The sequence below is a fragment of the Nansenia antarctica genome (assembly GCF_963989245.1).
Source record: "Nansenia antarctica genome assembly, chromosome: 13".
NCBI classification, from domain to species: Eukaryota; Metazoa; Chordata; class Actinopteri; order Argentiniformes; family Microstomatidae; genus Nansenia; species Nansenia antarctica.
Genome location: NC_137683.1, coordinates 5,305,037 through 5,330,456, shown reverse-complemented (window position 1 = coordinate 5,330,456; position 25,420 = coordinate 5,305,037). Strand labels below are relative to the sequence as shown.

Genomic DNA, 25,420 nt, shown 5'->3' with positions numbered 1-25,420 from the left:
ATCTAGTAATCTAGACGTGACTGGTAGAGTCAGGGTCGTCAGTCCTCAGAAGGCCGCCCAGCCTTCCACCCCTGTAAAGACAGAAACACCCCATGCAGTGTTCACTCCAAAACAAAAGGAACCAGAGCCGGAGGAGGAGGAGGCGTTTACCACACCCATGAAGGAGGAGCCTCCAGAGGAAATGATGGACTGTCTGGAGGGGCTGACGGAGGCCATGTACGGGGACGACGAGGAGTTTGAGCGCTCCTCCTCCTTGGGAGCAGGACAGGAGGATCCAGGCTGTGTGTTCCAGCAGGAGGAGGACGAGTTGGACGCTCTTCCCGACGCCCACTACGGCCTACTGGGCACCAGCCAGGCCCTGGTCCAGCCCCAGGGCCACATGGAGGACCTCCCGGGGGAGATACTGATGCTGGTGTTCGGTCTCCTCCCTGCCGAGGACATCTATCGTCACGTGGGCCTGGTCTGTCACTGCTGGAGGGAGATCGTCACCCAGCCTCTGTTTGTTCCATGGAAGAAGCTGTATTACCGTTACCAGAAAAGAGAGAGAGAGGCCGTTCGGGAGATCAGCTGCATTCTGAAGGCCAACAGCATCACCAAGGAGGACGACCTGAGTGTCATCAACCTTGTCAGGTTCATGGCCCAGTATAAGCCCAGGGAGAGGGTGGAGGCTGCCGCGGTGCTGCAGAGTGTGAGGAGCCACAGTCTCTTGCCCCAGGCGGAGGCCTGCCTCAAACACAGGCTCCCTCAACTAGAGGGCATGGAGGAGGGTCCTAACCCGTGGGCGGCCATGACTCTGGTCCTCGTGCTGAGTGACGGAGTGGGGGACGTCCAGGCCCTGGTGGCCCGGCTGAGGCGCTGCCTGGCCTCACACACCGCCATCACAGAGTACCTCAGCGCCGTGGCAACCCTGCTGCTCGCCATGAGGAACAACAACATCAGCATCAGCAACAGGTGGCACTACAACATTATTCTATGTCCTCCACCTGATGGAGAACGCCCCCCCCTCAGCCGTCACCAGCCAGAGCGGCCCCATGTTACACAGGAGACCCCAGTGTCAGGTGACCCACGAACAGCAGCAGATCCTGAACCATGACATCCAGAGCGGCCACGTGGTTAAGATCATGGCCTTTGCAGGCACTGGGAAGACCACCACACTGGTGAGGTATGCCCAGCAGAGGCCACACCTCCGTTTCCTGTTCGTGGCCTTCAACAAGTCGGTTGCCATGGCGGCGCAGCGGTTGTTTCCCTCCAACGTAGACTGCCGGACGGTTCACTCCATGGCCTTTGCAGCCGTTGGCAAGAAGTATCATGAGAAGAAGAAGCTGTCGTTCAACGTGAAGCCCTTCTCGGTGGCCTGGGTCCTGCCCAAGGGGCGCGGCGGCTTCGTCAACGCCAAATCAAATCAAATCAAATTTTATTTGTATAGTGCATTTCTTACAAGATGCAACTCAATGCGCTTCACACAATGAAAATGTTCAGTCAATCAGTCAATCAATCAATCAATACTGACAGAGCCGCGAGCAGGCAAAAGTAAAAAACCTGTATACTATGTAGCCAGGAAAAATTCCCAGTCGAAATGAAATGAAAATGTATTTATTTAGTTATTCTCAAAGAAATGTATTTGTGTGATTTGCATTGTTTACTGTATTTGTGTGTGTGTGTGTGTTTACTGTATTTGCTGATTTTGCATTAAACAATCTCACTTCAATCTTCCAGGAAAAGAAGTAAGAAGAGCATACTCCAGCCACAAAAGAACTTCACAGAATGTAACTGTGGCTCCCCCTGCAGGTCGGAACGCGCCATGTTCCCCACAGTAACACACCACTGTTCTCAGTCTGCTCCTGCATTCACACAGAGACACGTCCTGCACCACCCAGTGGGCAGCTGGAAATAGTTCATAATACATTTCATGATTTCATGATTTCAATGCATTTTAACTTTTAAGATCTCCAGAGACCCATCTCACCCTGGGTACGAACACTTTGCTCGGCTGCCCTCGAACAGGCGGTTCAGGGCCATGTTCGCAAGGACAAACAGACTGAAGCTCAGCTTCTACCCCAGGGCCATTCAGGCCCTGAACACAGCAAAGACCTAGGTTCTAGGCCCTGGACAATCTAGACAATTTGATGGCAGCTACTAGATTGAAATCAAGTGTAATACTGAAACACAACTGTGCACATTTCAAACCTGCAAACTGCGACACTTTAAATGAATGTGCAATAACACTATGTGCAATATGACAACCCCAGGGTACATAAGGTTCAGAGAATAGGAAATGTTAGAATAGGTATAACATAGCATAGAGTACAGCACAGTGTTTTATTTGTATAGTATAGTATAGTGGTTAGTGTACATAGCCTTTATTTATGTAAACCAGCTCTTTTCCCTTCTTGTTTTTAGTTTTTTTTTCCTAGCACCAGGGGAGCCCCCCCTCCCAAATTTCGTTGTTTGGTACCTGTACTATATCAATGACAATAAAGACCATTCATTCATTCAAGAGAAAGACTAAACAACACAATGGTAAATGAGATAAAGCATAATTATACTGTTTTTTTTAAGAGGGGTGAATGACGCGTGAGTAAAACTTTAGAGCATAGTTTTATTGCATTCAAAGCACATATAATGAATGAATGAATGAATGGACTTTATTGTCATTGCTACAGTACAGGTACCAAACAACGAAATTTAGGAGGGGTGGCTCCCCTGGTGTTAGGAAAGGGGGGGAAAAAAACACTTTTAGAAGAAAAAAAAAACACAAGAAGGTAAGGAGCTGGTTTACATAAATAAAGGCTATGTACACAATCCACTGTACTATACTGTACAGATAGTCAACTAGGGTTGTCATATTGCACAATAGTATTTTTTCACGTTATTTAAAGTGTCACAGTTTGCAGGCTTGAAATGTACATGTTTGTGCCTCAGCACTACACCTGATTTTTTCAGTCCAGCAGCTGCCATACAATCCGTCCAGACTGTCCAGGGCCCAGAACTTAGGTCTTTGCTGTGTTCAGGGCCTGGACGTCCCTGTGGTAGAAGCAGTTCTTCAGTCTGTTTGTCTTAACGGCCAGGGTCCTGAACCTCCTTTTCGAGGGCAGCCTGGTAAAGTGTACGTGCCCAGGGTGGGTCGGGTCCCTGGAGATCTTTGAGGCCTTCCTGAGACAGCGTGTGTTGTACAGCTCTTCCAGAGAGGGGAGGGGGGCGCCGGTGATCTTCTGTGCTGTTCTCACTACTCTCTGTAGCGCATTTCTCTCCGCTGTTGTGCAGCTGGAGAACCAGTTGCAGATGCCGTAGGTGAGGATGCTCTCCACTGCGCCGCGGTAGAAGGCCACCAGTATCTCCTGCTTGTTGTGTTCCTTCCTGAGGCATCTCAGGGTGTATAGCCGCTGTTGTGCCCTCTTGATGGTGCCTTTTGTGTTGTCCTTCCAGGTCAGGTCATCCCGCATGTGATGTCCCAGGAATCGGAGGGTTGAGACTCTCTCCACGCTCTCTCCGTCGATGAGCAGGGGCTGGATCTCTGACTTTTTCCTCCTGAAGTCTACGATGAATTCCTGGGTCTTTGACTTGTTCAGCAGCAGGTTGTTAACCTTGCACAGCTTGCTCAGTTGCTCTACCTCATCCCTGTACGCCGCCTCGTCCCCCCCCGAGATACATCCCACCACGGTGGTGTCGTCTGCAAACGTTACGATGTAGTTGCTGGGGTGGACGGGGGTGAAGTCGTAGGTGTAGAGGTTGTAGAGGATGGGGCTTAGCACGCAGCCCTGGGGGGACCCAGTGCTGAGGCTGAGGGCTGTGGAGGTGTGGGGGCCCACCCGCACCCTCTAGGGGCGGTCGGTCAGGAAGTCCTTGATCCACGCACATATAGAGTGTGATAGACCCAGGTCTAGTAGTTTGGTCACTAGCCTGTCTGGAAGGATGGTGTTGAAGGCGGAGCTGAAGTCCACGAAGAGCAGTCTCGCGTAGCTGTTTCCCCTCTCCAGGTGGGATAGAGTGGCGTGGAGAGTCGTCACGATGGCGTCCTCTGTGGACCTGTGGGCTCTGTAGGCGAACTGGTATGGATCCAGGTTGGGCGGGAGGCGTGTGAGTATGTGGGCCCGGACTAGTTTCTCGAAGCACTTCATGGTGATTGGTGTGAGTGCCACCGGGCGGTAGTCGTTTAGGCAGCTCACCGTGCTTTTCTTCGGGACTGGGATGATAGTTGAGGTTTTCAGGCAGGGTGGGACGGTGGCCTGGGACAGGGACTGGTTAAAGATGTTGGTGAAAACCCCGGCCAGCTGGTCGGCGCAGTCTCTCAGCACCCGTCCCAGGACGCCATCCGGCCCCGAGGCTTTCCTGGGGTCCACCGCCTTCAGTACGCGTCTCACTTCATGCTCTGTGAGGGTGAGGCTGCTGAGAGCTGGAGAGAGTGGTGTTTGTGTTGCGGTTACCTCCGTTCGCCCCTTGTCGAACCGGGCGTAGAAGGTGTTCAGCTTTCCCGCCAGCAGGGGGTCGTCCTCTGCGGCTGTGAGCCTGTTGGCTCTGAAGTTTGTCATCTGCTGAACCCCCTGCTACATCCGCCTGGAGTTGTTGCTCAGGAGGCATTCCTCAATCTTCTCTCTGTGCTCTGCCTTGGCCGCTTTGATTCCGCGCTTTAGGTTGGCCCTGGTGGAGCTGTACAGCGGTGTGCTCTTCCCTGCGAAGAAGGCGTTGTCCCTCTCGTTGATCAGTTTTTGGACCTTCCCAGTCATCCATGGCTTCGTGTTGGGGTAGACCCGGACCCGTTTGTCCACGGTGACTGAGTTGGTGCAGTTCACTATGTGGTTCAGAACCGACGACGTGTACTGTTCCAGGTCCTCATGCTCATATTCCTGCCATAGGGTGTCATTTAGGGATTGTATAAGGATTGTATAAGGATTGTTATAAGCATTGTTATAAGCATGTTATGATGTAATATCTTCTTATACTGATCCTGGTTTATGGTGTTGTCATTATTGAAGCTGAATATGAGGCTCAGACATTTGAGTGTCTGTTCGTTCCCTTCTCTGAATGGAGGTCACTGCCAAAGAGGGAGTTGAGCTTGGTGATGGAGGCAGAGCTCTCACCATAGCCAGTGTGACCTGCTACGACCAGGGGCTATTCAGGTGTAATGTTTCCAAACCCATCAACTCATCTATTTTATTTGCTTTGATCTCATCTTTTCTATTTGACTGTGACAAATCAGTTCACTAACATGAGCATTTTATTTGTTGTTGTTATGTGTGGTATTTTTAAGAGGAAAACCTTGTAAAGTGGCTAATATAATGGAAATGTAAAATGAAGCATATTGATTACATTTTCACCCTTTGAAACCCTATCTGCTGTACTGTATATATATAGTAACTCTGCATTAAGGAAGGAATTATTGTAATATAGGCACTGAATCAGGAGTACTTTAAAACCAATAAAAAATGGGATTAATAAACCTTGACTTCTATTTGTCCATCAACACATGTATGCCTTGTGTCAGACTAGCAACTACAGATCCAGGAAATGACCTGTCTGTAACTATCCAAACAATTACTATACTATTAATTACTATACTATTAATTACTATACTATTGACTGTCAATCATCAGAATCAGGTCACAAACTATAACATACTTTAAAAAAAAAGGAATAAATACTCTGCATCAAGAAGGATCACATCTTCCCAGACAAATGTAACAATATTTAAACAACATTTCAATTCAAAGTGTCCTTACCTAATTATGTTTGATTGATTACTAGATGATTGTTTGATACATGATGATTATCTTTGAACCAAGTCCCTGTCCCTTTACCACCAACAGGGGGCGTTTGCCCTTTGACCAGACGTATCAACCCCTTTCATCATCATCATGTATTGACCCTTTACCACCAACAGGGGGCGTTTGCCCCTTGACCAGACGTAGCATATCAACCCCTTTCATCATCATGTATTGAGTGTTATCAGAGGTGGAGTCTAGTGTTTTCTAGTGGTATACTGTGATTTCTCCCTCCCAGCCTCATATCGTTCATTTCGGAACGCCATACAAATACATCTGCGCTCCCTGTCTAACGTTATATATCTATCTATCTACTGTATATATATATATATATATATATATATATATATATATATATATATATATATATATATATATAAATGACATGTTATAAGGCTGATCTGTGCATGATAGTGCTGCATTCTGACATGTTTCATGTCGCATCTCCCCCCAAAAGTCGAGTGCTTCGTAACACAGACGGGGTGAATTTTATGAATGAAAGTGAAAGTTATGTCACCAAACGCTGTTACTTATCCTCACACATGTTTAAGTGGGTCTATGGAAATCCTTGGCCTTTCCTAGTGGGTATACGGCGTATCACGTAGACTACACCACTGGGTCCCCCCCAAAGTCCGCACCTCCTTTGGCCTGAGTCATTCTGTTCAGTTCGCTGCCCCCTGTAGGTAGCTGTAGGTACCTACACCCCCACTGACTGGAATGTAAAACTCACCACCCTAATCGCGTTACCCACTTTTAAACACTCACTTTTACATGTTGTCTCGGATCACTGCACCTGCTTTTAAGTTCACTTCCCCCTGGTCCCTGCTGTCTTTTACATATTGTATTGTAATGTATAGATGTTTTTGATACATGTGTATTATGGCATTCATGTTTTATATTGTATATATTGTGTTGTGTTTTGTGTACAGACTTGCCTCTGTTCTGCCAATTGGCCAGATCGTCATTGTAAATGAGAATTGGTTCTCAATTGACTTATCTGGTTAAATAAAGGTTAAAAATAAAATAAAAAATAAAAAATAAAAATCACAGATATAGACACATCAATTAGGCTACACATCACAATCACAGTAATTTTAAACATATATATTATTATTATTTATTAATAATACCGTATTACATCCGTAATACATCATAGGCAGAGTAGGTGCAAGGAAAGTAGGTGCAATTTCAACACCATAATCAACATCGATATTGCGCAGTTGACGTTTATGAGTTGTTGATACAGTACTAAGCATACTACAATAATACTATTACTATCATATCATATCTAACTGAACACAGACGAGGAAGAGGCGAGTTAATTGTCAGGAAAACAGTCGCTGTATGACATTGATTGGTGGGAGCCGGGGCGAGTTGTATTCGTTATACAATATATAAATCATATCATGTCAACCAAAGGCTAACTAACTCAGACCAAAACAAAATATAGGCTTATAGCAGCATAACTTGTTGATAAGTTGACAAATCAGCACACATAAATGAACGAATTTGAGGCTGACCAACGTCTGATCACCATATTGCAACATTTTAAAGTTTGAAAGTCTAACCATAGGTTTAACAGGGACATAATAGCCTATGTATGCACAGAACATATACTATCATAATCAGGACAGGAAAGAAAACATAGGCAATATTTATTTATGAGGAAGACAGGCGTAGCAGATATGTGTGCTTGGCTTGCAGAGAGGGGGTTGAATTGCATAATTTGTATTTATATGTTAAAGCACTTTGAGCTGCAACGTTTGCAGGAAAGGTGCTATACAAAAAAGGGTTATTATTATGATTATGATTATAATAATGATAATAATAATAATAATCATCATTATTATTATTATTATCATGCAAACATATCTGTTTGAGCGCGCCCTCCGAAGTTTGACCGCAGACGTAAAAAATACACCATGACGTCATAATAACCCAATAGAATGGGTTGGTGTGACAACGGCACCATGGCGTCATGATAAACCTATAATAGAATGGTTTGGTGTGATAACGGTACATACAGACTTGTATAACGGTACATGATAGAGAGATTGTCCGCGGGGATGCGAATGGGAATATATATATATAATATACCATTTCTGCTACAGTTTTCATAAGGATGAGTAGAAAAAGGAGGAATTCTTCGTTTCCACGAAGCCCCCTTTCGGTATGTTAGTTTTGTCTTCTCTTTCCATTTAATAATAATAATAATAATATCTTATATCTAATAATGTTATTAATGTTAATATTATTAATATCTAATGTATCTTGTAATGTTAGTTGATGAATCTATATATTTGTATATATTTGCATATTTACTTAAATATGTATAACGGTACATGATAGACAGACTGTCCGCGGGGATGCGAATGAGAATATATATATATATATATATATATATATATATGTATATACCATTTCTTCTACAGTTAAGGATGAGTAGAAAAAGGAGGAATTCTTCGTTTCCACAACGCCCCCTTTCGGTATGTGAGATATCTAAGAGCCAAAAGTGTGTGTTTGTGTGTGTGTGTGTGTGTGTGTGTGTGTGTGTGTCTGAGTGTGTGTGTGTGTGTATGTGTGTGTGTGTGTGTGTCTGAGTGTGTGTGTGTGTGTGTGTGTGTCTGAGTGTGTGTGTGTGTGTGTGTGTGTGTGTGTGTGTCTGAGTGTGTGTGTATGTGTGTGTCTGAGTGTGTGTGTGTGTGTGTGTGTGTGTGTGTCTGAGTGTGTGTGTGTGTGTGTGTGTGTGTGTGTGTGTGTGTGTGTGTGTGTGTGTGAGTGTGTCCGCCTCGTAATGGTAGTTGTAAGTGCAACCCGAGGCTTCAGACATATTAGGAAATCAACAAGTGTTCCACGAACTTGAACCCAGTTAAGGTCTTACAATACTCCACCTGATGACCCTGATTAGACACTTATGCATCCAGCCTGATATTGTGCATCCCCTGACCCTCGTCCTGGTGTTAGTTGCTGTGGGCGTGTCTAACCTGCTGTGGGCGTGTCTAACCTGATGTGGGCGTGTCTAACCTGCGGTGGGCGTGTCTAACCTGATGTGGGCTTGTCTAACCTGATGTGGGCGTGTCTAACCTGATGTGGGCGTGTCTAACATGATGTGGGCGTGTCTAACCTGCTGTGGGCGTGTCTAACCTGCTGTGGGCGTGTCTAACCTGCTGTCTGGCATTTTGGTTGGTTTTGGTTTGGATGTGTGGACAGTGTGTGTGTGAATCTTAACCACCTCTCTTGTCTCTAAACATCTCTGCTTATCCTGTTGTTGTTTGCATATGCCCTCTCTCACCTCTACGCTCTCTCTTTTCTTCCCCTCTTTCTGCCGACACAGTCTCCTAATAAAATCGTATATACACATACACGATAGTACGTTATCCCAATGTTGTGTCCTGCGTGACACATCAGACAGATTTCGGGATGATATGTCAACAACGGAAGATACGTTATATACCACAAGTATGACTTTCTTTGTTTAACAGAGACTTGGCAACAACCCAATGACTTCTCCCAGATGAACGAGTCTACTCCACCTGGGTCTGTTTACAACTGCCAGCCCCGTCTCACCGGCAGAGGGGGGGGTCTCGTCTCACCGGCAGAGGGGGGGGTCTCGTCTCACCGGCAGAGGGGGGGGTCTCGTCTCACCGGCAGAGGGGGGGGGTCTCGTCTCACCGGCAGAGGGGGGGGTCTCGTCTCACCGGCAGAGGGGGGGGGTCTCGTCTCACCGGCAGAGGGGGGGGTCTCCTCTTACCGGCAGAGGGGGGGGTCTCGTCTCACCGGCAGAGGGGGGGGTCTCGCGATAATCCACCGCGAGTCCTGGAAGGTCTCTCCTGTCACTCTGCCAGTGTCTCATTCTTTTGAGTCTGTGGCTCTACAACTAAATGGACCTACCCATGGGCGTCAGCAGCTTTTTGAATGTGGGGGGGACCCCCAAATTTTTTTAAATAGTAGATTCAATTTCCTGCATTCTGGTGCGTTTTACACCCAAAATAATCTCCCTCTTTCTTTGTTTTTCCTTGGAGCTGGCATGGTCTGCAATTACTGACTACTATTATGTTTTGGTTTAACTCACAGAGGCCTGACACTGACACGTGGCACTTTTTAGGTACTTTATTAAATATGAAGATTCAAAAATAATCAAAGAGTGAATTAGAAAAGAATGAGGTAACTTTGAGTCAACAAATTGAATAAAAAGTTATGAGGAAACATAAAATATGTACCTAGGCTACTCAGAGCCTATTACAATCAAACTTAGCCCTCTTCAGTGCATTGCAGAGCATACAACTATAACAAACAAACAAAATCAAAGAGTGAATTAGAGCTGTCTCCACTGCCCCTGCCTGCTGCCCCTGCCTCTGACTCACTCTCACTCTCAACCACCTATATCAGGAGAAATGGGGATGCATTGAGCACTTGTTCATATTGTTTTTCTCTAATAGAACATTTGACATAGAAATACAATCATCAATACAAAAAATACAATCACAAGCATTTTAGAAATAGAAAAATAAATGGAACAGGTGTTTTCTTCTTATTTTTTAACCCTAGCTCAAGCAATCAGATGCTAAATTGATTCTTTGGGTGGGTGCAATGGCCAAATTAAATAGTGCAAATGCTCAGGGCAATGAACACGGGCAGGAGATGCAATAATGACAGGACAGGTAAGCACTGTGAGGTGTTTGTCGCCATTCTGTGCTTTTGATGACATTTCGCCTGTGTCTGTTCTGCATTTAAACATGTCTAACCGCACTAGTAATGCCTAACAAAACTGCTAGTGCCATATAGCTGATCTAGCTCGTATTTGGTTGCTAGTAGGCTATGCTAATTCTATTGCTAATACAGAGAATGTCTCATAAGGTGCTAACATTCTTATCAGAAAAGCTGGCTGTGTTTGACCTTGGGAGAACGCAATGTTGCTGTTTGGCCACTCACGGGAAAACTTGGATGACTTTGACTTACTTTTCTCTTCTTAGAAAAAAAAAATCCTTATATCCATCTTGGTGGATGATCTAAATATAGTCTTGCCTCAGTCTGAATGTTTTGAATCTGCGTGCGTGTCTGATGCTGCGTGCCGTTAAAAACAGAAGTAAAACGCGGAGTGGATTTCTGGATATGGGCAATCCCCTACTCATAAAGTGGAACGGATTTGATTGTGAAGCAATGAAAATAACGCTGACCAGTCATGCAACATATTTTTGATGGCAAATGTGGGGGGGTCCAAACGACCTTGTTTCAAAGGTGGGGGGGACACGTCCCCCCCCAAATATATGGTGGTGACGCCCATGGACCTACCCCAACTGCTTTAGTTAATATCTACCGCCCACCCAAACCAAACAAGGATTTCTTTGATGAATTCAACACATTTCTCACCCACATCTGTTCACTCTCATCCAACATAATTCTGTTAGGTGATTTAAATATTCACATGGATAATAGTAATCATGCTCTCACTAAGGACTTCATCTCTTGCCTGGACAGTTTTGGTCTCCAACAATATATTGATTTCCCTACCCATTCTAAAGGTCATATTTTGGACTTGGTCTGTTGCTCAGGTGTCACTCCCCTCAACTTTTCTGCTGTTGACCTCCCCATCTCTGACCACATGCTTGTTTCATTTAACTTAAGTTTGTCTCTATCCAAAACCAAACAGTCACGTACTATGTCCTTCCGCAACATCAGACATAATAATTTAGCAGATCTCATAACAGGCATCGACACTTTCCCCATCATCACCCCCCCATGCACCCCTGATCAGCTCGTCTCTCATTACAATGATGGACTCCAAACTCTGCTGGACTCACTCGCCCCCCTCAAAACCCGGACTGTCTCATTCCCCCATTCTGCCCCCTGGTTTTCCCCTCACCTACGTCTGCTGAAAGCCAAAGGACGTCAGCTGGAGCGGCTTTCAAGAAAAACCGGTCTCACTGTTCACAAACAGATGCACCATGCCCACATCCTCCTTTACAAAGACGCCCTCTCCTCAGCCAAATCCCAATATCTTACAGACAAAATCACTGCTGGTGCTGGTAACACCAGGGCCCTGTTCTCAGTGGTCAACAACTCACTCCGCCCCCCCGACTCCCTTCCCCCACACTTCTACTCCACTGACCACTGTAACTCTCTGATGTCATTTTTCAACTCAAAAATAGCCAACATCCACCAGCAACTGACCCCTCTTATGTCCAGTTGTCCATCTCCCCTATCTCCCCATCCCCCCCTCTCTGTACCTCTCTCCTGCTTCCATCTCCCCTCTGCTGCCGATTTATCTAAACTCATCCGGAAATCCAAGCCATCCACCTGCCAACTTGACCCCCTGCCCTCCTCCCTGGTCATAGCCTCCCTCCCCTCTCTCCTGCCCCTGATAACTACAATCATCCATTCCTCCCTCACCTCTGGTTCTGTCCCATCATCTCTCAAATCCGCAGCTGTAACACCAATTCTGAAGAAACCTGGTTCAGACCCCAACATCTTCAATAACCTCCGTCCCATCTCCAACCTGCCATTTCTTTCAAAAATCTTGGAAAAAGTGGTGGCTTTACAGATTCATACTCATCTCTCTAACAATAACCTCTACGAACAGTTCCAGTCTGGCTTCCGCCCCCTTCATAGCACAGAAACAGCCCTCCTCAAAATCACAAATGACCTCCTGATGGCAGCTGACTCCGGACTCTTATCCATCCTCATCCTACTCGATCTGAGCGCCGCTTTCGATACTATATCGCACTCCACCCTCCTTAACCGTTTAGCCTCCATTGGTATATCTGACACCCCTCTACACTGGTTCCATTCCTATCTCTCTGGCCGCACTCAGGTTATACAGTTAAAATCATTCACATCCCATCCGGCCCCCCTCTCCTCTTGTGTTCCCCAGGGCTCTGTCCTTGGCCCTATCCTCTTCATCATCTACCTCCTCCCACTTGGTCTGATTTTCCGTAAATACAACATCCATTTCCACTGTTATGCGGACGACACCCAGCTCTACGTTTCCTCCAAACCCACTTCCACCCTCCCTCCCTAGTCCCTCTGTGCCTGTCTACATGAACTTAAATCCTGGTTCACTTCAAATCTCCTCAAACTAAACAGTAATAAAACAGAGGTAATTCTCATTGGCTCCAAATCCACACTCACCAAGCACCCCAGTTTCACCCTCAACATAGACAACTCCTTGGTTTCCCCCTCCCCCCAGGTTAAGAGTCTGGGTGTCGTCCTCGACAGCACCCTTTCATTCCACTCCCACGTCAACAACACCATCCGGTCTGCTTACTTCCATCTTCGTAATATCAACCGCCTCCGCCCTTCACTCACTCCCAACAGCGCCGCAATCCTGGTCCACTCCCTCGTCACTTCCCGCCTAGATTACTGTAATTCCCTTCTCTTTGGTCTCCCCCACAAACTGCTCCACAAGATCCAACTGGTCCAGAACGCTGCTGCCCGTATTGTCACCAGAACCCCTGTCATCAGTCACATCACCCCCATTCTACACCAACTCCACTGGCTCCCCATCAAACACCGCATCGACTACAAAATCCTTCTCCATACTTTCAAGGCCATCCATAACCTCGCCCCTCCATACCTGTCCGACCTCCTCCACATCAACATTCCCACCCGGTCCCTCAGGTCTGCCTCCTCCATCAACCTGACCGTCCCCCCAGCCCGTCTGTCCACCATGGGGTTTAGAGCCTTCAGCCGCTCCGCCCCTCGCCTCTGGAACTCCCTCCCCCCCGACATCAGGAACATTGACTCTATCATCTCATTCAAAACCCACCTCAAAACCCACCTGTTTACGCAGGCATACCCGTGTTGATTTACTTTTCCCGTGCTGCTCTGCTGCTGGCTATGTTTTATACTGTATATTTCTATGTATTTTGTGTTTTGAATTTTGTGGCTGTTTTTAGATTTGTTGTTGTACGGCGACCTTGAGTGCCATGAAAGGCGCCATATAAATAAAATGTATTATTATTATTATTATTATTATATATATATATACCATTTCTTTTACAGTTAAGGATGAGTAGAAAAAGGAGGAATTCTTCGTTTCCACAACGCCCCCTTTCGGTATGTTAGCTTTGTCTTCTCTTTCCATTTAATAATAATAATAATAATATATATATTATATCTAATAATGTTATTCATGTTAATATTATTAATATCTAATGTATCTTTTAATGTTAGTTGATGAATCTATATATTTGTATATATTTGCATATTTACTTAAATCGTATAGTATTTTTTATAAGAAAAAAACGAAAAATGCTATGTGACTCATCTGGTGTTGGGTTTGTGTGCTACGTTGTAGGACTCTTGCCTTCATCCCCCCCAAGAGGCCCCAGTGGAACGTCACTCACCGCCTGGCCCTCTTCCCCTGATGAATGACATGCCATCTCCTCCCGGTGTAGTCTTCCCTCCTATACCGGTCCGACTGCGCCACCATGCTCTTTGTGGCAATACAACACCCATAGGTGGAAGTCACATGGGCTCCTCTCACATGGGCTCCCTAACCCTCATGTCTGGCTTCCCAGCCGGCCGGCCTTCCCCCCCTCCACGCCCGTTGCCTAAGCGCCCCGGCCCTTGCCTTCCAGATCCGGGTAATCTTGAATGTCTCGAACCAGAGCTAATAAAGGCAGTGCTTCTCATGAAAAGTTTACAGGAAGAAGAGAGGGTACTGGAAGGATACTGTAGGATGCTGGAAGAGGATACTAAAGAGGAGGACCACATAAAGGTTGTTAAGAGAGAAAACCTTTTCAATCAAAAAGAAGCAACATTAATGAAAGAAGAGGAGAAAAGGAAAGAAAGAGAGAAAAAGAAGAATGAGATACTTCTACAGTTAAGGAGGGGTAGAAAAAGGAGGAATTCTTCGTTTCCACGACGCCCCCTTTCGGTATGTTAGCTTTGTCTTCTCTTTCCATTTATTTATTAATATCTAATGTATCTTTTAATGTTAGTTGATGAATCTATATATTTGTATATATTTGCATATTTACTTAAATCGTATAGTATTTTTTATATTATTTAGTTATTTTGTTTATCTTTGTGGACTGTATGGCTTATTCTTGTTTTATTATGTCGTTTATATTATTGCTATTGTGTTTTATTGATTACTATTGTTTTTTTTGTTTTTTTCATGCTGTGTGGATATTTTAAAGCACTTCGGGCCGGTTTCAGAGACAAGGCTTAAGCCTAGTCCTGGACTAAATCACACTTTCAATGTAAAATCTCCATTGAAGATGTTTTTTAGTCTAGGATTAGGCTTAAGCCTTGTCTGTGAAACCGGCTCTTCGAGTTGCAAAGTTTGCAGGAAAAGTGCTTTTCAAATAAATATTATTATTATTATTATTATTATTATTATCATTATTATTATTATTATTATTATTATTATTATTATTATTATTATTATTATGCCAATGCTATGACACTAAGGTACCCAGCAAACACAGCCAAGTTGTTGCCTGTGTGTTAACCTCCTGTGAGGTTGCAACGTTGTTAGAAGGTAGCCAATGAAATGCTACTTTAATACTACTGAGGGTCGCGACAACGTAACTGCGGAGACTTTAGCCTTTAGCCCATCTGGTAGGCTTCCAACATGTTGCCACACTACAGCCGACTATTCCGAGAATGTTGTCCACAACCTCACCACAGCCTAACTTCAAGGTTCAACTGTGTTTGCTGGGTATAGCCAATATTTTCTCCATGTAGTTGAGTAATAGAATTCGTTTGGAATTGTGGATTTATTTTGTCAGATTTTTTTTTTAAAGAAAAAAACGAAAAATGCTATGTGACTCATCTGGTGTTGGGTTTGTGTGCTACGTTGTAGGACTCTTGCCTTCATCCCCCCCAAGAGGCCCCAGTGGGACGTCACTCACCGCCTGGCCCTCTTCCCCTGATGAATGACATGCCATCTCCTCTTGGTGTAGTCTTCCCTCCTATACCGGTCCGACTGCGCCACCATGCTCTTTGTGGCAATACAACACCCATAGGTGGAAGTCACATGGGCTCCTCTCACATGGGCTCCCTAACCCTCATGTCTGGCTTCCCAGCCAGCCGGCCTTCCCCCCCTCCACGCCCATTGCCTAAGCGCCCCGGCCCTTGCCTTCCAGATCCGGGTAATCTTGAATGTCTCGAACCAGAGCTAATAAAGGCAGTGCTTCTCATGAAAAGTTTACAGGAAGAAGAGAGGGTACTGGAAGGATACTGTAGGATGCTGGAAGAGGATACTAAAGAGGAGGACCACATAAAGGTTGTTAAGAGAGAAAACCTTTTCAATCAAAAAGAAGTAACATTAATGAAAGAAGAGGAGAAAAGGAAAGAAAGAGAGAAAAAGAAGAATGAGATACTTCTACAGTTAAGGAGGGGTAGAAAAAGGAGGAATTCTTCGTTTCCACGACGCCCCCTTTCGGTATGTTAGCTTTGTCTTCTCTTTCCATTTAATAATAATAATAATATCTTATATCTAATAATGTTATTCATGTTAATATTATTAATATCTAATGTATCTTTTAATGTTAGTTGATGAATCTATATATTTGTATATATTTGCATATTTACTTAAATCGTATAGTATTTTTTATATTATTTAGTTATTTTGTTTATCTTTGTGGACTGTATGGCTTATTCTTGTTTTATTATGTAGTTTATATTATTGCTATTGTGTTTTATTGATTACTATTGTTTTTTTTGTTTTTTTATGCTGTGTGGATATTTTAAAGCACTTCGAGTTGCAAAGTTTGCAGGAAAAGTGCTTTTCAAATAAATATTATTATTATTATTATTATTATTATTATTATTATGCCAATGCTATGACACTAAGCAGCAAACACAGCCAAGTTGTTGCCTGTGTGTTAACCTCCTGTGAGGTTGCAACGTTGTTAGAAGGTAGCCAATGAAATGCTACTTTAATACTACTAAGGGTCGCGACAACGTAACTGCGGAGCCTTTAGCCTTTAGCCCATCTGGTAGGTGCCTTCCAACATGTTGCCACACTACAGCCGACTATTCCGAGAATGTTGTCCACAACCTCACCACAGCCTAACTTCAAGGTTCAACTGTGTTTGCTGGGTATAGCCAATATTTTCTCCATGTAGTTGAGTAATAGAATTCGTTTGGAATTGTGGATTTATTTTGTCCGATTTTTTTTTTAAAGAAAAAAACGAAAAATGCTATGTGACTCATCTGGTGTTGGGTTTGTGTGCTACGTTGTAGGACTCTTGCCTTCATCCCCCCCAAGAGGCCCCAGTGGGACGTCACTCACCGCCTGGCCCTCTTCCCCTGATGAATGACATGCCATCTCCTCCCGGTGTAGTCTTCCCTCCTATACAGGTCCGACTGCGCCACCATGCTCTTTGTGGCAATACAACACCCATAGGTGGAAGTCACATGGGCTTTAAAGAAAAAAACGAAAAATGCTATGTGACTCATCTGGTGTTGGGTTTGTGTGCTAAGTTGTAAGGCTGTGTTTGGAATGGCATACTAGCATACTACTCATACTAGATTTTAGTATGCCAGAGCGTTCACACTGTACAGTATGCGAGATCTGACTAGCTAAAATGTTTATGAGTAGTATGTAAAAAAATCTGTAAATCTTTTTACAACTTGTTTAGCTATTAAGTTCTGACTATGTCGAAGTAGTATCTACGGGTATCTACGGTAACTAAGGTAACGTCAGATCAGATACATACATCACATTTTTGGAATATATATGGTTACTTTCTCACCTGAAAACATATTAAAACTTCATAAAATGACATGTTAACACTTGTAGAGCCAAAATTACAGCTTTTAGCCAATATTTTTTTAAATAGAGGATTTAAAATCCCCGCTCCTGGACCGGCGAAATGCATTCTGGGATGCAGTATGCATACTGCAGTGTAAACGGTTGGCTGGTATTGGCATACTTATTATGAATTTAGTAGGCAGTATACAGTATATACTCATTGAGTATGCTAGTATGCAGTATGCTAGTATGCCATTTCGAACACAGCCTAAGCCTTAGTGCTTTTTCTTTCCACAGAGAATTGACTCTTGCCTTCATCCCCCCCAAGAGGCCCCAGTGGGACGTCACTCACCGCCTGGCAAAGAAAAGAAAGAGATTGAAAAGGAGGAGAAACGTCGACAGAAGGAGGAGAAACTGAAATCAGAGGAGGCAAAAAAGCAAGCGAAAGTGAAGTTGGAGGAAGAAAAAAAGCAACAGAAAGAGAATAAGAAAAAGCAAGAGAAAGAGAAGAAAGAGAAAGAGAAGAGCCTTGAGCAAAAAAAGAAAGAGATTGAAAAGGAGGAGAAACGTCGACAGAAGGAGGAGAAACTGAAATCAGAGGAGGCAAAAAAGCAAGCGAAAGTGAAGTTGGAGGAAGAAAAAAAGCAACAGAAAGAGAATAAGAAAAAGCAAGAGAAAGAGAAGAAAGAGAAAGAGAAGGAAGAGAAGATTAGACTAGAGGAGGAAAAAAAGAACGCAAAAGAGAGAATAAAGAAACTTGAAAATGAGAATAAGGAGAAGGAAAAGGAAAATAAAAGGTTTGCAGAAGAAGAGAAAAGGAGACTAAAGACTGAAAAGAAAATACAGAAGAAAGACAAGAAAAAGAAAGAGAAGGAACAAAAGAGAAGGGGGGAGAGGGTGGTGGGCTGATAGGCACCCCTCTCAGGGTGGTGGTGTGGTGGGGAGGGTGGTGGGCTGATAGGCACCCCTCTCAGGGTGCTGGGGTAGTGGAGGGCAGAGGGGAGGGTGGTGGTGGGAGGGTGATGGTGGTGGAGAGGGAAGGGTGGTGGGAGGAGAGGGGAGGGTGATTGGGGAGAGGAGAGGGTGGTGGAGGGAGAGGGGAGGGTGGTGGGGGAGGGTGATGGTGGTGGAGAGGGGAGGGTGGTGGGGGGAGAGGGGAGGGTGGTGGGGGGAGAGGGGAGGGTGGTGGAGGGACAGGAGAGGGTGGTGGAGGGAGAGGGGAGGGTGGTGGGGGGAGAAAGGGGGGTGGTGGGGGAGAGGGGAGGGTGATGGGGGAGAGGGGAGGGTGGTGGAGGGAGAGGGGAGAGTGGGGGGAGAGGGGAGAGGGGAGGGTGGGGGGATGGCTCCATCTCTTCCTAGCATCGCCATAATGATGTTCTCATGTGGTGTGTGGTGTGTGGTGTGTGGTGTGTGAGTGTGTGAGTGTGTGTGTGTGTGTGTGTGTGTGTGTGTGTATTAGTGGTAGAAATGGAGGCGTTTCGCCTGGACAGGCACACAAAATCAAAGTGCATTATCGGTTCAGGAGAAGATATAGATTTTTTACCTGGGTTGTTTCCTGTGTTCCCCAGACCTTTTAAAGACTGGTAGTAATGATGTGTGAATGGCACTAGAGTACCAGAGTACTAGACTATCAACGGAAGATAAAACAGTATCAGGAGAGGAGAGAGGAGAAGAAGCAAGAGAAAGAGAAATGGGAGGAACAGAAAAAAATTGCTAAAATTGAACTTGCGATGCAAAAAATAAAGGAGGCAGATATGAAAATAAAAGACTGGGAGGAGCAACAGAGAAAGAGAGAAAATGAGAAGGAGAGGGAGGAAAAGAAATGTGTATTAGAGGAAAAGGAGGCAGAAGAGAGAAATGAGAAGGAGAAGGACGAAAAGAAACGTGCATTAGAGGAAAAGGAGGCAGAAGAGAGAAATGAGAAGCAGGACAGACCAAAAACAACGTCAAAGGAGCTACTCAGAGAGAAGATGGCAGAGACCTATGAAAGGGCAAGACTCAAAGCCAAAGAGGAGAGTGAAGATGTGAAACAACACTGATAGTCCGGGAGCCAAAGCTTCTTTTTTTAATTTTTTTTATGAACCTTGTTTTGTCAGGTAAAGTTTTTTTCTCTGCTGTTTCTTGTTGCTTGGGGGTACCTCTTCAAAATACAGGAAGGTGCCCTGTGATAGCCCTTGTGCATTTCAGATATTAACCCCTTCATGCCCGAAATGCCAAATATTCATGCAAAATACTCAAATCAAATGCATCAAATTTATGTTCACTCATGTTTACTCATACTCATGTATGTACAATGTATTTTTTGTGTTACTATTCATTAATTTGAAAGATTTTTTTTAAGTAAGTAAGTAAGTAAGTAAAGCTTTATTTATATAGCACCTTTCATACAAGAAATGCAGCTCAAAGTGCTTTACAACAGGAATAAGAACATAAAGTAAGGCAGTGGCTTGGTCGAGGACTACCAATGGCTGATAGTTCGTACTCAGCTTTCAGGACTTTGATGACAGAGCCTTTTCCCAACCCATAGTAAGACGCTACGGTGTTGCATCCCGATATGGCATTACATTCATACATGGGCTGATGAAAGGTTCTTGACAATTTCTTGTGAATGCTTGGCCAGTGTCGACTTGATTTAGTATAATAGTGGTCCACTGTTGCCCTTTCCTTGCGGGGGGATTCCATGATGAGTGGTACATCCAGTCCTGCCTGAAGGTGATGGTGAAGGAGGAGGACAAACACGTCTGTGTGGTCAGAAACCACAGAGATTTGAGGGGCTTCTCCAGCACACATCAGGACTTGTTGGACAATGATGGTGTCAACTTCTTCCTGCTGATCTTCTTGATCATAGTGGTTCCTTCTTTCTTCCATCTTGATCTCGATGGGTCATGGGTCCTCCCCTGTCACCACCAACTTGTGTTTGTTGGTGCTCCGTAGATGGAAAAGCCTGTCTTGGGTCAGTTCCTCATATAATAATAATAATACTAATAATAATAATAATAATAATAATAATAATAATAATAATAATACACTACCGTTCAAAAGTTTGGGGTCACCCAGACAATTTCGTGTTTTCCATGAAAACTTGCACTTTTATTTATCAAATGAGTTGCAAAATGAATAGAAAATATAGTCTAGACATTGACATGGATAGAAATAATGATTTTTATTTGAAATAATAATTTTGTCCTTCAAACTTTGCTTTCGTCAAAGAATGCTTGCTTTGCAGCAATTACAGCATTGCAGACCTTTGGCATTCTAGCGGTTAATTTGTTGAGGTAATCTGAAGAAATTTCACCCCACGCTTCCTGAAGCACCTCCCTTGATGGGCACTTCTTGCGTACCATACGGTCAAGCAGCTCCCACAACAGCTCAATGGGATTGAGATCTGGTGACTCCGCTGGCCACTCCATTACAGACAGAATACCAGCTGCCTGCTTCTTCATTAAATAGTTCTTGCATAATTTGGAGGTGTGCTTTGGGTCATTGTCCTGTTGTAGGAGGAAATTGGCTCCAATCAAGTGCTGTCCACAGGGTATGGCATGGCGTTGCAAAATTTAGTGATAGCCTTCCTTATTCAAAATCCCTTTTAGCATGTACAAAAGCAGCCCCAGACCATCACATTACCTCCACCATGCTTGACAGGTGGCGTCAGGCACTCTTCCAGCATCTTTTCACTTGTTCTGCGTCTCACAAATGTTCTTCTGTGTGATCAAAACACCTCAAACTTCGATTTGTCTGTCCATAACACTTTTTTCCAATCTTCCTCTGTCCAATGTCTGTGTTCTTTTGCCCATATTAATCTTTTCCTTTTATTGGCCAGTCTCAGATATGGCTTTTTCTTTGCCACTCTGCCTAGAAGGCCAGCATCCCGGAGTCGCCTCTTCACTGTAGACGTTGACACTGGCGTTTTGCGGGTACCATTTAATGAAGCTGCCAGTTCAGGACCTGTGAGGCGTCTATTTCTCAAACTAGAGACTCTAATGTACTTGTTTTCTTGCTCAGTTGTGCACCGGGGCCTCCCACTTCTCTTTCTACTCTGGTTAGAGCCTGTTTGTGCTGTTCTCTGAAGGGACTAGTACACACCGTTGTAGGACATGTTCAGTTTCTTGGCAATTTCTCACATGGAATAGCCTTCATTTCTAAGAACAAGAATAGACTGTCGAGTTTCATATGAAAGTTATCTTTTTCTGGCCATTTTGAGAGTATAATCGAACCCACAAATGTGATGCTCCAGAATTTCAGGGGTCGGGAACCTTTTTGACTGGGAGAGCCATAAAAGCCAAATATTTCTAAATGTATTTCATTGAGAGCCATATAGTATTTTTAACATATAATAAATTAAATATGTCTTACTTTTAATGCGATTTCTGGTGCTGCATGGTTTTGCTGATGTCCTTGTAGTCTGGTTCATACGTGGTGAGGTTGAGCTTCATGCAGGCGTTGAGGCTTCCATCAGTTAAACGTGAGCGTAGGTTGGTCTTAATGTTCCTCATATGCGAGAATGACTGCTCACATACATACAGTATGTAGAGCCAAACATGGTCAATACGGCAATACTAACACGCTGCATTGTGTGGTATGTCACAGGAAGCTCGTTCCAAGTTTTCAGAATCAGCTGGTCTTCAGGTTGAAGTTTTTTCATTTCTGTCCACTTGTGTTCCCTCGCCAGCTCTGCTCGCTGTCGCGCAAGACTTTCCAACTCTCCATTAAGTGTCTTGAACTTACTCATCCACATGTCTGATGCCTTCAGGTCAGCAACTTCCAGCTCAAAGTCTCCCATAGAGACCCCAGGGATGCATGTCAGGTCGATTTTGTCCACTGCACACTCATGTGGATGAGTGATGAACTTGAAAAGACCAGTGCGCGCACGAAATTCTCCAAAACGTGCTTTGAATGACTGCAGGAGATTGGACGTAAAGCCAGCTAGCTGCTGGAGATCCAGATGTTGAGTGGAGTCACTTGCTAAGCATGCATCTCTAAATTGTTGCAGTGTTACAAAGTGCAGAAGACGACCTGTTTCCATGTCCCTGAGAAAGACTTCCAGCTTGCTTTCAAATGCAAACACTGCTTGTTGAAGGGATGAGATTGTATTTCCAATACCTTGCATTTTCACATTGAGCTGGTTCAGATGGCCTGTTATGTCCACGAGATAGTGAAACTGCAGGAGCCAGTCAGTGTTGTCTAGCTCAGGATGCTTGACGCCTTTCATTTGAAGAAAAGTCCGGATTTCACTCAGGCAAGCTGCAAAACGGCTGAGCACCTTTCCCCTTGACAACCAACGCACGTTGCTGTGTAAAAGCAGACTGGGATAATGATTCCCAACTTCTTCTAACAGAGCTTTAAACTGGCGATCATTTAAAGCTCGGGCAACAATGAAGTTGACCACTCGAATGACCAGCGACATCACCTCACCTAGCTCCTGGCCACACGTCTGAGCGCAAAGCGCCTCCTGGTGCAGGATGCAATGAAAACATAGGATGGCTCTCTTTTCATGTTCACGGAGAAGCGCTACAAAGCCTTTGTTCTTCCCCAACATACAGGGTGCACCATCAGTACAGACAGAAATAAGTTTATCCATCGGCAGTTTTTTTTCTTTAGCAAACTCCATGAAAGACGTGAATAAATCCTCTCCTCTGGTTGTCCCTTTCATTGGCAAAACAGCCAAGCTTTCCTCACGCAGTGTGTCACCTGCAGCATACCTGGCAAATATACTGAACTGAGATAGATGGCTAACATCTGTTGACTCATCTAACGCGAGAGAAAAGTATGTCCCGGCGTTTATGTCCTTAATTTGTGTTTCCTCAACTTGATTTGCCATCATGATGCTACGATCGTGAACAGTTCTTGCTGACAGAGGCATGTATTTTATTCGTTTGATTATCTTGTCTTTATTTGGGAAGTCATCAAACAGTTCATTGGCCACATCAAGCATGAATGTTTTGGCATACTCGCCATCTGTGAATGGCTTTCCATTCCTGACTATTGCCAAAGCACCCGCAAAGCTAGCGGAATTCCCGTCACCTTGCTTGGTCCACCCACGCAGTTGCTGTTGACTCGTCTGCACTTTCCGCTGTAGCTCCTCGCATGCCTTTTTCCTGCTGTCCCCCGCTGGATATTTCGATGCAAATGAAGCATGATGCGTATCGAAGTGCCGCTTTATATTTGACCGTTTCATCGATGCAATTTTATCATTGCATATTAGACATACTGCAGATCCTGCGATCTCCACAAATGCAAATTCCTCTGTCCACGCAGCCTGGAATGCACGGTAATCATCGTCTTTTTTTCTTTTTGCCATCTTTCTCGTTACAAGGGTTGAAGCGTATAAGCTAGTTCACTATCTGATCAAATTGTTTTTTATTTATTCACCTTTACAACGACCTCTGACACTCTCACGAGACATTGGTTCCCGACCCACGGGTCACGGGTCATGGGTCCCGTGAAGAGTCCCGTGAAATGTAACTTCAAAACTAATTTCTGTTTACTTTAAAATGACACAGTATTATTACGCAATATCACAAGTATTTTAAAATCAGTTCCAAACAGCATTTTTTTTTTTTTTTTTTTTTTTACTTTTCAACCCAATTGTCTGGGAGCCATATGCCGTCACCGGAAGAGCCATATATGGCTCGCGAGCCATAGGTTCCCGACCGCTGCTCCAGATACTCAACTAGCTCAAAGGAAGGCCATTTGTATAGCTTCTCTAACCAGCAAAACTGTTTTCAGCTGTGCTAATGTAATTGCACAAGGGTTTTCAAGGTTTTTCTAATCATCCATTAGCTTTTAACGCGATTAGCAAACACAATGTACCATTAGAACGCTGGAGTGACGGTTGCTGGAAATGGGCCTCTACACACCTATGTAGATATTCCATTAAAAACCAGATGTTTGCAGCTAGAATAGTCATTTTCCACATTAACAATTTATAGAGTGTATTTCTGATTAATTTAATGTTATCTTCATTGAAAAAAACTGTGCTTTTCTTTAAAAAATACGAAAATTTCTAAGTGACCCCAAACTTTTGAACGGTAGTGTACATTAGACTTATATAGAGCTTTTCTAGACACTCAAAGACGCTTTACAAACTGAAAAGATTGAGTAGTAATAATAAAAAGAAACAAAAGGTAAATAGAAGTATAGGGGCCTAATTGAGGTAGTGCGTTCTAGAGGGACGGGGCTGTGGCTGAAAAGGCCCTATCACCCCAGGTCTGGAGCTTGGTCCTGGTGGTCTTGAGGGTGGTTTGGTCATCAGACCTGAGGCAACGGGAGGGGGTGTGGAGGGGCACGAGGTCGGCAAGGTAGGAAGCGGCCAGATTGTTGATGGCTTTGTAAGTGGTGAGTAGGATTTTGAATTGGATCCTGTATTTTACCGGGAGCCAGTGTCACTGCAGGACAGGGGTGATGTGGTCACAGCAGCAAGTGGAGGTGAGCAGACGGGCAGCAGAGTTCTGGACGTATTGGAATTTGTTTAGGATGTTATTGTTGTTAAACCGTAGGGGATGCTGTTGCAGTAGTCGAGTCGGGAAGTCATGAAGGTCGTGGATGAGAGTTGCAGCAGCGGAAAAGGACAGGGAGGGTCGGGTGCAGGCAATGTGGGAAAAAAGCTGATTTAGTGACCTGGTTGGCATGGGGAAGGAACGAGAGGGTGGGGTCAAAGTTGATGCTTGGGGTCAAAGATGAGGTTGCGGACGTGGTTGGGGGGGGTTACGGTGAAGCCATCGATGTTGAGTGAGAATGTCTGGGTGGAACGGGTGAGGGACTTTGGGCCGATGATGAGGATTTCCGATTTATTGCAGTTGAGTTTCAGAAAATGTTATTGTATCCATGATTTTATGTCGTTGAGGCAGGTAGTGAGAATGGAGTGGGTGTTAGGGGAGATGGTTTTGGAGGAGAGGTAGAGTTGGGTGTCATCAGCATAGCAGTGGAAGCGGAGGCTATGGCGGCGGAGGACCTG

At 44.5% G+C, this 25,420-nt stretch overlaps 1 pseudogene across 1 annotated transcript; it reads left to right on the top strand.

Moving 5' to 3' along the window:
• Positions 1 to 157: 157 nt before the first annotated feature.
• Positions 158 to 14,125, top strand: LOC308169104 (F-box DNA helicase 1-like; annotated as a pseudogene). Its single transcript has 2 exons — positions 158 to 1,420; positions 14,056 to 14,125. The product of its transcript is annotated as an F-box DNA helicase 1-like (transcript).
• Positions 14,126 to 25,420: the final 11,295 nt, after the last annotated feature.